Below are 9,493 nucleotides of genomic sequence, written 5' to 3'. Positions count from 1 at the left end.
TTTGAATTGTTTACATTTTGTCATTTTTGGGCCTGTTATACCTGACTGCACTAAATCTGTTGTGCTCTTCGTCAAAAATCGTACGGTGAGTTTTAGTTGTTAATGTCATTTAATGTCATATGGTCTCAAATGAATAGTTGTCTAATTGGCAAATATACACATCTTTGTGTTAATATATGGATACACTAGCCCTTGAATAATCCTTCCTGATCCTATGGTCAATATTATTCAGTTGACACGACTGGTCTCTAAGTGCTACCTTTTTTCATCTTGGTACTATAAACTGGACGTGTTAGGTTATAAAAAAGAAAATGTGGTATGATTGTCATTTAGACAACTATCCACAAGAACCAAAATGACACAGACATTAACAACTATAGGCCACCGTACGGCCGTCAACAATGAGCAAAGCCCATACCGCATAGCCAGCTATAAAAGGCCGTGATATGACAATGTAAAACAATTCAAACGAGAAAACTAACGGTATAGGCGCAAGATCTGAATTCTTTAGGGCTAAGTGAATCTTGAAATCTCATTGAACTCTTTAAATATTCTCTTATTATATATATCTGCTGTTCTTTCGTATGTCTCTTTCTTTGTTGGTGTTAGTATTGTTTGAAGATCTATCTGATGAAAGTGTTTATATTGTATATTGTTCTAAATTCCGACATGATTCGCCCTATAACTGGATTCGGATAATCAAGTGGATGGGTCTTACCTACAATAGGAACTAATTCGTGTAGTTTTCTCCTAGTTTAACTAGTCCGTCTGTGCCATTTAAGTTTTAATTGTTAACATCTAAACTGGACTTTTCACATCTGACATTGTAATTACGTTGAACTGGTGATTTATTAGACTTGATACGCTCCTGTGCTGCATCGTTTTCTAACTGGTTTGTTTTCTCGTTCCCGGCTATATTATAATGGCCTGGAATCCAAGATAGGGTATTTTGTATGCCACCTCTCAGGAGGTTCCAAATACTTTCTTTGGTGTCTGTGATAGTGTCGATGTAGTTATTTGACTTCTAGTTAAGAGTCAGCCAAAAGGCTACCTGGTTATTTGATAGGTTCCAAATACTTTCTTTGGTGTCTGTGATAGTGTCGATGTAGTTATTTGAATTCTAGTTAGGAGTCAGTCAAAAACTACCTGGCTATCTGATAGAATCTTTACTTCAATGGACGGTTCTCTAAGTGGGTAAATGCACTGTTCCAAAACCATAAAGATAGCTACTAGTGACTGTTCTTCTAAGATTATGGAACCTCTGTTAGCTACTGGTCCCTTTAAACTAGATCTTTTGTGGTTCTCAGTAGATATTACTGCTCCTGCTCCATATGTCTTATGGTCCTGGACAAAGTCGATTTCCCTGAGAGGAGCCATCTGTAAATGCAATAGCTGTTGATTCTGAGCAATCTCCTATCAGTTGTGTACGGTGTGTTTGCATTGAACAGTTTGTTTTGCGGTTCTGTCTTTCGAGCTTCCTAGTCGGTCCTAATAGTTTGGTGCTCTCATCAGCATAAAATCTGCTCCTGTCTTCTAGGTAAACTCTGGTTTTATAAGTTTGTGTTTGCTTTTGCTGTTTTTGGCATGTTTATGGCCTGAAATATAGCATTATCAAATGGAGATTCTTGTCGCTCATATGTATAATTGGTTGTAAGATAGTCCTCCATCTATTGTTTGATTGGTTCTGTCATGGGTTTTTTTATTGGATTTTTGCTATTTATGGGATTGATATTTCTTCCTATCAGAGGTCGATTGTTGGCATATTGGCCTCCACTTCCATTGCTTCTCTAGCTGCTGTTCCTTGTAGTCCAAGGTAGACTGTTAATCCGTTTCTTTGTATAGCTTCCAGTTTTTTTCATATTGTCCGTTGATGTTATCTGCCAAACTGGACATGCATATTCAATGATCTTACCATGGCTGCTGTGTAGGATTATAATTATATTTGAAGTAGTTTTAACGAAAACATTAATATTTCACAACAAAACGGTAATAGCCGAGTAAACGTGACATTTAATCCTATCATTCTTTTGTTAACTGAGTATTGCCTGCGACGAAAGTCGTATTATGCGATATATATATATATATATATATATATATATATATATATATATATATATATATATATATATATATATATATATATATATATACAGTTGTTCGACCTGTTAGTCAAATGCGTTTTGTTTAAATATACTTTTTCACTCTTTTTGGTCTTTTGGAAAATGTTGTTTGTGCTATATTTAGTCCCTTCTACAACGAAATTTGTTTCACATGCACACGTATAAAAATTGCGGTTTTTATCCAACGCAATCATAGGTTTGAACGTAGTTTTCAATTTAGACTTGTTTATATTTTTTCGTTTGGACTTGTATCATATTTTCCCTCCGCTTTATATGATCCGTTCATCCTATATTGACTCTTAAAATTCAAGAGTCTATCTAAAATTGAGCGTAAATTATATGGCCTTCCAAATACCATTTCGATCCCTTCCATCACTGAAGAGACATTTATTGTCGAAATCCGGATCTGGTGTACAAAAAAGATATTGACACCTTATGTTTGTGGCATAACATCTGGGCCACAAGTTTATATTTTTCTGTTTAGTATTAAATTTAAATTAAGATCCATTTTGTTACATCTTGTGATCAATTTTATTTGGCAATCGCCAATGGCAGTCAGCAGGATTAAAGAACATCAGTTGTTCAACATATTAGTCAAATGCGTTTTGTTTAAATATACTTTTTCACCTTTTTTTTGGTCTTTTCTTACATCGTTAGGTTGATTTTCTAGGCACTTATATATATATATATATAAGTGTATATATGTTCCGGACCATATGAGTATTTGGACCATACGCGTATACTCATATGGTCCGACCATACGCGTATGGTCCGACCGTACGCGTATGGTCGGACCATATGGGTATATATACTGGTTTGGTTATTAACGGACCGGACCATATGAGTATTAGGACCATTTAGGTATTTTTTCAAATATAAAATAAACTTTATCTAAAAAAAACCAATGATATTTACATGAAAATGTATTAATTTTATAATTCAAAGGCTATAAGGCTATATACTTCCACACGGTACCATAACTTTTTCTGCATTTGCACGTCTTGATTGTGCACGATCCTTTGCAGTTACACCATTTGCATTCGAGCGAAAAGCTAGCCTTCTTATCAGCTGCGTGCAGTGATCCCGAGGTCTCGGGGAAACTCCATGACAGTCATTAAGAAATTATGGAAATATCTACCTAAGTCGACATATTGCCATGCACTCGTAACAAGAAGTCGGTAATGACTATATGAATAAAATGTGTTTATTATAGCGACTAGTGATTATAATTAAATGCACAAAACTGCTTATTTTGTTATTATAATATAATGAAATGACCTTTGATATCGTCTTTTTAATGACGTGACAACTACAATTGTTATACCTTATGAAGAGATGGGTGTTACCTGTAAACTTGTTAATTACCCCGACCATACGCGTACGGTCGGACCATACGCGTATGGTCGGACCATATGAGTATATACCCATATGGTCATGACCATACGCGTATGGTCCAAATACTCATATGGTCCGGAACATATATATATATATAAGTGTATAAGAATGTAATTTTAACAGTGTTATAAAATTAGTTGTTATATTTTATATATTATTCATGCAATATTTCGCTAAACAAATTAGCTTCATCGGGCGTGTGCATCTATCTAGGTGAAATCGGATGCATTACAAAAAATATCTTTGTAGCTTGAGCTACACAAAATTTGTTTAAAAGTTTAACATATTGATTGATGGTCTATATAAAACATATTTTTGCCGTTTATTGTACATAACAATTTTAAAATCTAAACAAATACTTGTTTTAGTTAAATAGAATGAAATTCATGATTTATAATTGGTTTTAGGTAGAACTTTTTTCGTCCCTCTCATCAAGTCCATCAGGTTCAAGAGTACGTAGCTGATGCATCCAGAACCTTTCTCTCTGTTTTCTCCTTTCGGAGTCCCAATTTTGGTTTACCTCAATTATTTGAAAGGTGATATTATCAAAAGTATGTCCTGTTCTTAAAAGGTGTCTCGTAATTGGACAGTTTCTTCCTTTTGTATAGAACGACCGGTGATTGTTAAGTCTGATGTTGAATTTAGTTTCTGTTTCACCAACATACTGCAGCTTGCAAGTTCCACAAGTAAGAATATAAATACTATTTTCCGTTTTGCAAATAGACGTTAACATAGATGTTGTATCGTTGCTTTGTTACTGTGCTGCTGAAAGAGTGGTCAGTGTTAGCAACTTTACAGCACTAACAACTGCTTCTACCGCATTGTTTGTAATACCAAAATTTAGAGGTTTCTTGTTTCTTTACTTTTGATGTCACAAGTATGTCTTTGAGATTTTTGGGTCTGCGATAGGCGATAAAAGGAGGTGATGGAAAAATTTCTTTTAAGGAAGAGTCATTTTTGATAAGACGCCAGTGCTTTCGGATAGTAGATGAAATATTTGTCAAATCGGGATGGAAGGTTACAACAAACGGAATTCTATCTGCACGGGTTGTCTTATCTTTCTATTCCATGAGGCTAGCTCGATCTTTTTCTTGGGTTTTATCAAAAGCGTCTGTGATGTTTTTGGTTTTGTATCCTCTTGATTTCATCCGTTTTTTAGTTGTCCCAAACGATAGTTAAGTTTGGATTTCGAGGAGCAAATTCGCTTTAGTCTTGACTGTAAGGTATACTCCTGGAGCAGTGTTTCGGGTGACAACTTTTTGGTTTGGAGAAAGAACTGGTGTTTATCAGTTTTCTTTGTGTGGAGATCAGTTGTCATGACCCCGTTTTTTACAAATGTGGTGGTGTCTAAAAAGCAATTTTCTCGCTTGAAAATTCAGATGTAAATTTAATTGAGTGATGGAACTGATTACAATGATCTAAGAAATCTTGCAAATGTTCTGCAGTATCGTTCCATTTCATGTCAGTATCATCAATAAAACGGAGCCATGACAAGGGTTTGTATGGCACACTCATAAGGATGCGTTCTTCGAGATCCCCCATAAAAATGTTGTCAAAAGAAGGTGCCATTTTTGTTCCCATACTAGTTCCGTCAATCTGTAAAAAGTGCTTGTCGTTGAAAATAAAGTTGTTATTTTCAAGCACTAGCTTCAGCAATTGATCTAAACAATCAGTTTGGGGATGTTTATCCTTTCGAGTATTCCATACCTTTTCACACGCGGCTATTCCTTCATCTTTTGGAATATTTGTGTATAAAGAACACACATCCATTGAAACCAAAATTGTGTTGTTAGGTAAAGGACTTACGGAATTCATTTAGTATATATATAGATTAACCATCTGATGGTGGAGGCGATGGCGGCGTTAACTGTGTTTTAAAAGCTTTATATTTCAGAATGTAGAAGACCTTGATGCGTCATATCTAGTATGCAATACCTTATGTTACGAAGTTACCGTCTGTCATGTCAAATGTCCTTGACCAATTTTCATGGTTCAGTGATTTTTTTTTTGTTATCTGAATTTCTCACTTGTTATGAGTAATAGCACAACCATATTTGGTATATGGGTTCTTTGCAATGTTTACATGTACGTCAGACATGATTAATCTGACCTCGTCCTCATTTTATGGATCAATGATCAAGATTAAACTTACGTGATTAAGTTCGTTTCTCAAATACAAGCAGTTGGTCAACCTTTTTTTGTGTGTATGTAATGACTGTAATGGGTAAATGTATGTCTGGCAGGTCTCATCTGACCTTGACCTCATTTTCATGGTTCATTTGTTAATGTTAAGTTTTTGTGTTTTGGTCTGTTCTTCAAGAACTATAGGCAATATGTCAAATATTTTTGGTGAGTGGAATGGTTGTAAGCTGGATATGTTTGTCTGGCAGGTATCATCCGACATTGACCTCATGTTCATGGTTCATTTGTAAAATTTGTGAAAAAAAATGTTAAGTATATACATGTCTGTCTGACAGCATTTATCTGTGGTGTTTGTATTTAAACCGTTATCTTTAAGAATTTCAACATAGAATCAATGGTCAGTAAAGCAGGCGAGACATTTCATCCTTTTTACTCTTGTCCATAATATGCACAATAGTTGAGAATCAAAAGTGTTAAAAGTCGTGAATCTGGCTATAAATCAGGTCGGATTAAGCAAAAATACTTTCACTGATTTACATGTACTTTGTATATTATCTTTGTGTCTACTTTTCAATTATAAAAAGTCAGGTTTGTGAACACATTTTGTTCAATTTGTAATCATCAAAATTGTCATTAAAAAAAATATTATTAGACTGTGCCTATATATATATATATATATATATATATATATATATATATATATACCGTTCAAGCAACAGCAATTGTAAGACTAAATGAGAAGACTGTTCCTTTTTAGCTCACCTGGCCCGAAGGGCCAAGTGAGCTTTTCTCATCACTTGGCGTCCGTCGTCCGTCGTCGTCCGTCGTCGTCCGTCGTCCGTCGTCCGTCGTCGTCCGTCGTCCGTCGTCCGTCGTCGTCGTCGTCCGTCGTCGTTAACTTTTACAAAAATCTTCTCCTCTGAAACTACTGGGCCAAATCAAACCAAACTTGGCCACAATCATCATTGGGGTATTTAGTTTAAAAAATGTGTGGCGTGACCCGGTCAACCAACCAAGATGGCCGCCACGGCTAAAAATAGAACATAGGGGTAAAATGCAGTTTTTGGCTTATAACTCAAAAACCAAAGCATTTAGAGCAAATCTGACATGGGGTAAAAATGTTTATCAGGTCAAGATCTATCTGCCCTGAAATTTTCAGATGAATCGGTCAATCGGTTGTTGGGTTGCTGCCCCTGAATTGGTAATTTTGAGGAAATTTTGCTGTTTTTGGTTATTATCTTGAATATTATTATAGATAGAGATAAACTGTAAACAGCAATAATGTTCAGCAAAGTAAGATCTACAAATAAGTCAACATGACCAAAATGGTCAGTTCACCCGTTTAGGAGTTATTGCCCTTTATAGTCAATTTTAACCATTTTTCATAAATTAAATTAATCTTTTACAAAAATCTTCTCCTCTGAAACTACTGGGCCAAATTGATCCAAACTTGGCCACAATCATCTTTGGGGTATCTAGTTTAAAAAATGTGTGGCGTGACCTGGTCAACCAACCAAGATGGCCGCCACGGCTAAAAATAGAACATAGGGGTAAAATGCAGTTTTTGGCTTATAACTCAAAAACCAAAGCATTTAGAGCAAATCTGACATGGGATAAAAATGTTTATCAGGTCAAGATCTATCTGCCCTGAAATTTTCAGATGAATCGGTCAATCGGTTGTTGGGTTGCTGCCCCTGAATTGGTAATTTTGAGGAAATTTTGCTGTTTTTGGTTATTATCTTGAATATTATTATAGATAGAGATAAATTGTAAACAGCAATAATGTTCAGCAAAGTAAGATCTACAAATAAGTCAACATGACCAAAATGGTCAGTTGACCCCTTAAGGAGTTATTGCCCTTTATAGTCAATCTTTAACCATTTTTCATAAATCTAAGTAATCTTTTACAAAATCTCCACTGAAACTACTAGGCCACAATCATCTTTGGGGTATCTTGTTTGAAAAATGTGTCCGATGACCTGGCCATTCAACCAAGATGGCCGCCACGGCTAAAAATAGAACATAGGGGTAAAATGCAGTTTTTGGCTTATAACTATGAATTCAAAGCATCTAGAGCAAATCTGACAAGAAGTTAAATTGTTAATCAAGTCAATATCTATCTGCCCTGAATTTTTCAGATGAATTGGACAACTGGTTGTTGGGTTGCTGCCCTCCAATTAGTAATTTTTAAAGAAATTTTGCCGTTTTTGGTTATCTTGAATACTATTATAGATAGCGATAAACTGTAAACAGCAATAATGTTCAGCAAAGTAAGATCTACAAATAAGTCAACATGACCTAAATGGTCAATTGACCCCTTAAGGAGTTATTGCCCTTTATAGTCAATTTTTAACAATTTTCATTAATTTGGTAAATATATGTAAATTTTTACCAAATATAGTTCTCTGTTACTAATGGGCAAAGTTCATTATAGATATAATTGTAAGAAGCAAAATCGTTCAGTAAAGTAAGAACTTCAAACACATCACCATCACCAAAATACAATTTTGTCATGAATCCAATTGTGTCCTTTGTTTAATATGCACATAGACCAAGGTGAGCGACACAGGCTCTTTAGAGCCTCTAGTTAGTTCTATGGTTACTATATTCTTCATGATTAATTTGTTATGTAGAAAATATTCATCGTCGTTCAGAAAGTATGTCAAATAAGACTATCAAACGCCGTAGCTGCTTGATGTGAACATATGTTTATAAATAAATTCACATACTTTTTAGCACACCTCCTCCAAAGGGCCAAATGAGCTTTTCTCATCACTTGGCGTCCGTCGTCCGTCGTCTGTTAACTTTTACAAATATCTTCTCCTCTGAAATTACTGAACCAAATCTAATCAAACTTGTCCACAATCATCATTAGCAGTATTTAGTTTTAAAAAAGGTGTCCGATGATCCCGCCTGCCAGCCAAGATGGCCGCCATGGCTAAAAATAGAACAAAGGGGTAAAATGAGAACTGTGACTTAATTCTCTGAAACCAGAGGTAATATTGTTATCAGATCAAGATCCATCTGCACTGAAATTTTAAGACAAATCGGCCGGACAACCCATTGTCGGAATTGGTAATTTTAAGAGAATTTTGCAGTTTTTGGTTATTATCTGGAATATTATTATAGATAGAGTATAAACTGTAAACAGCAAAATGTTCAGCAAAGTAAGATCTACAAAAAAGTAACATGGCCAATTGACCTCATAAGGCGTTTATATTGCCCTTAAAAGTCAATTTTAACAATTTTTCGTAAATTTTTACTTTTTCAAAAGTCTTCTCCTGAAACAACTGACACAAAAAATAAATTTGGCCACGATCAGCATTAGGGTAACTAGTTTTAAAATGAGTGCAATGACCTTTACCAACATGGTAGAACATAGCTAGAAATAGAACATAGGTTTTGACTAATTCATCTAAACTAAAGTAAAGCAAAAGTATAATGCCGGATTAGAACTAGTTACCATGATTCTTATGATACTTCTTAGCTTACCAACATTAGAATTTAATCAACTAATAAAACACTTTTTACCGCAAAATACAGCTTTACCGGTCTCTTAAATTTATTCCCTCATTTTTTTTTTATATCTCGATTATTTATTTATACCAATCAGTAAATTCACAGTCATTTAAACAAAAGATATTTCGTATCAAAGCTATAAAATACTCATGCATTATTGATCATTATTATGTCTCCCCGATCCCCAGCTCCATATGACCCCATAATGTGCCTCACTAACTCACAAAATATATGCACGTGAATATTCCGAACTCCTCGGTAAAGGGAAAGTGCAAGTAGCAAATCGAAAGCTGACAGTTACAGGGTGTTACAGGTTG

The sequence above is a fragment of the Mytilus galloprovincialis genome, chromosome 2 (assembly GCF_965363235.1).
Source record: "Mytilus galloprovincialis chromosome 2, xbMytGall1.hap1.1, whole genome shotgun sequence".
NCBI lineage: Eukaryota > Metazoa > Mollusca > Bivalvia > Mytilida > Mytilidae > Mytilus > Mytilus galloprovincialis.
Note: the sequence above shows the minus strand (reverse complement) of the source record.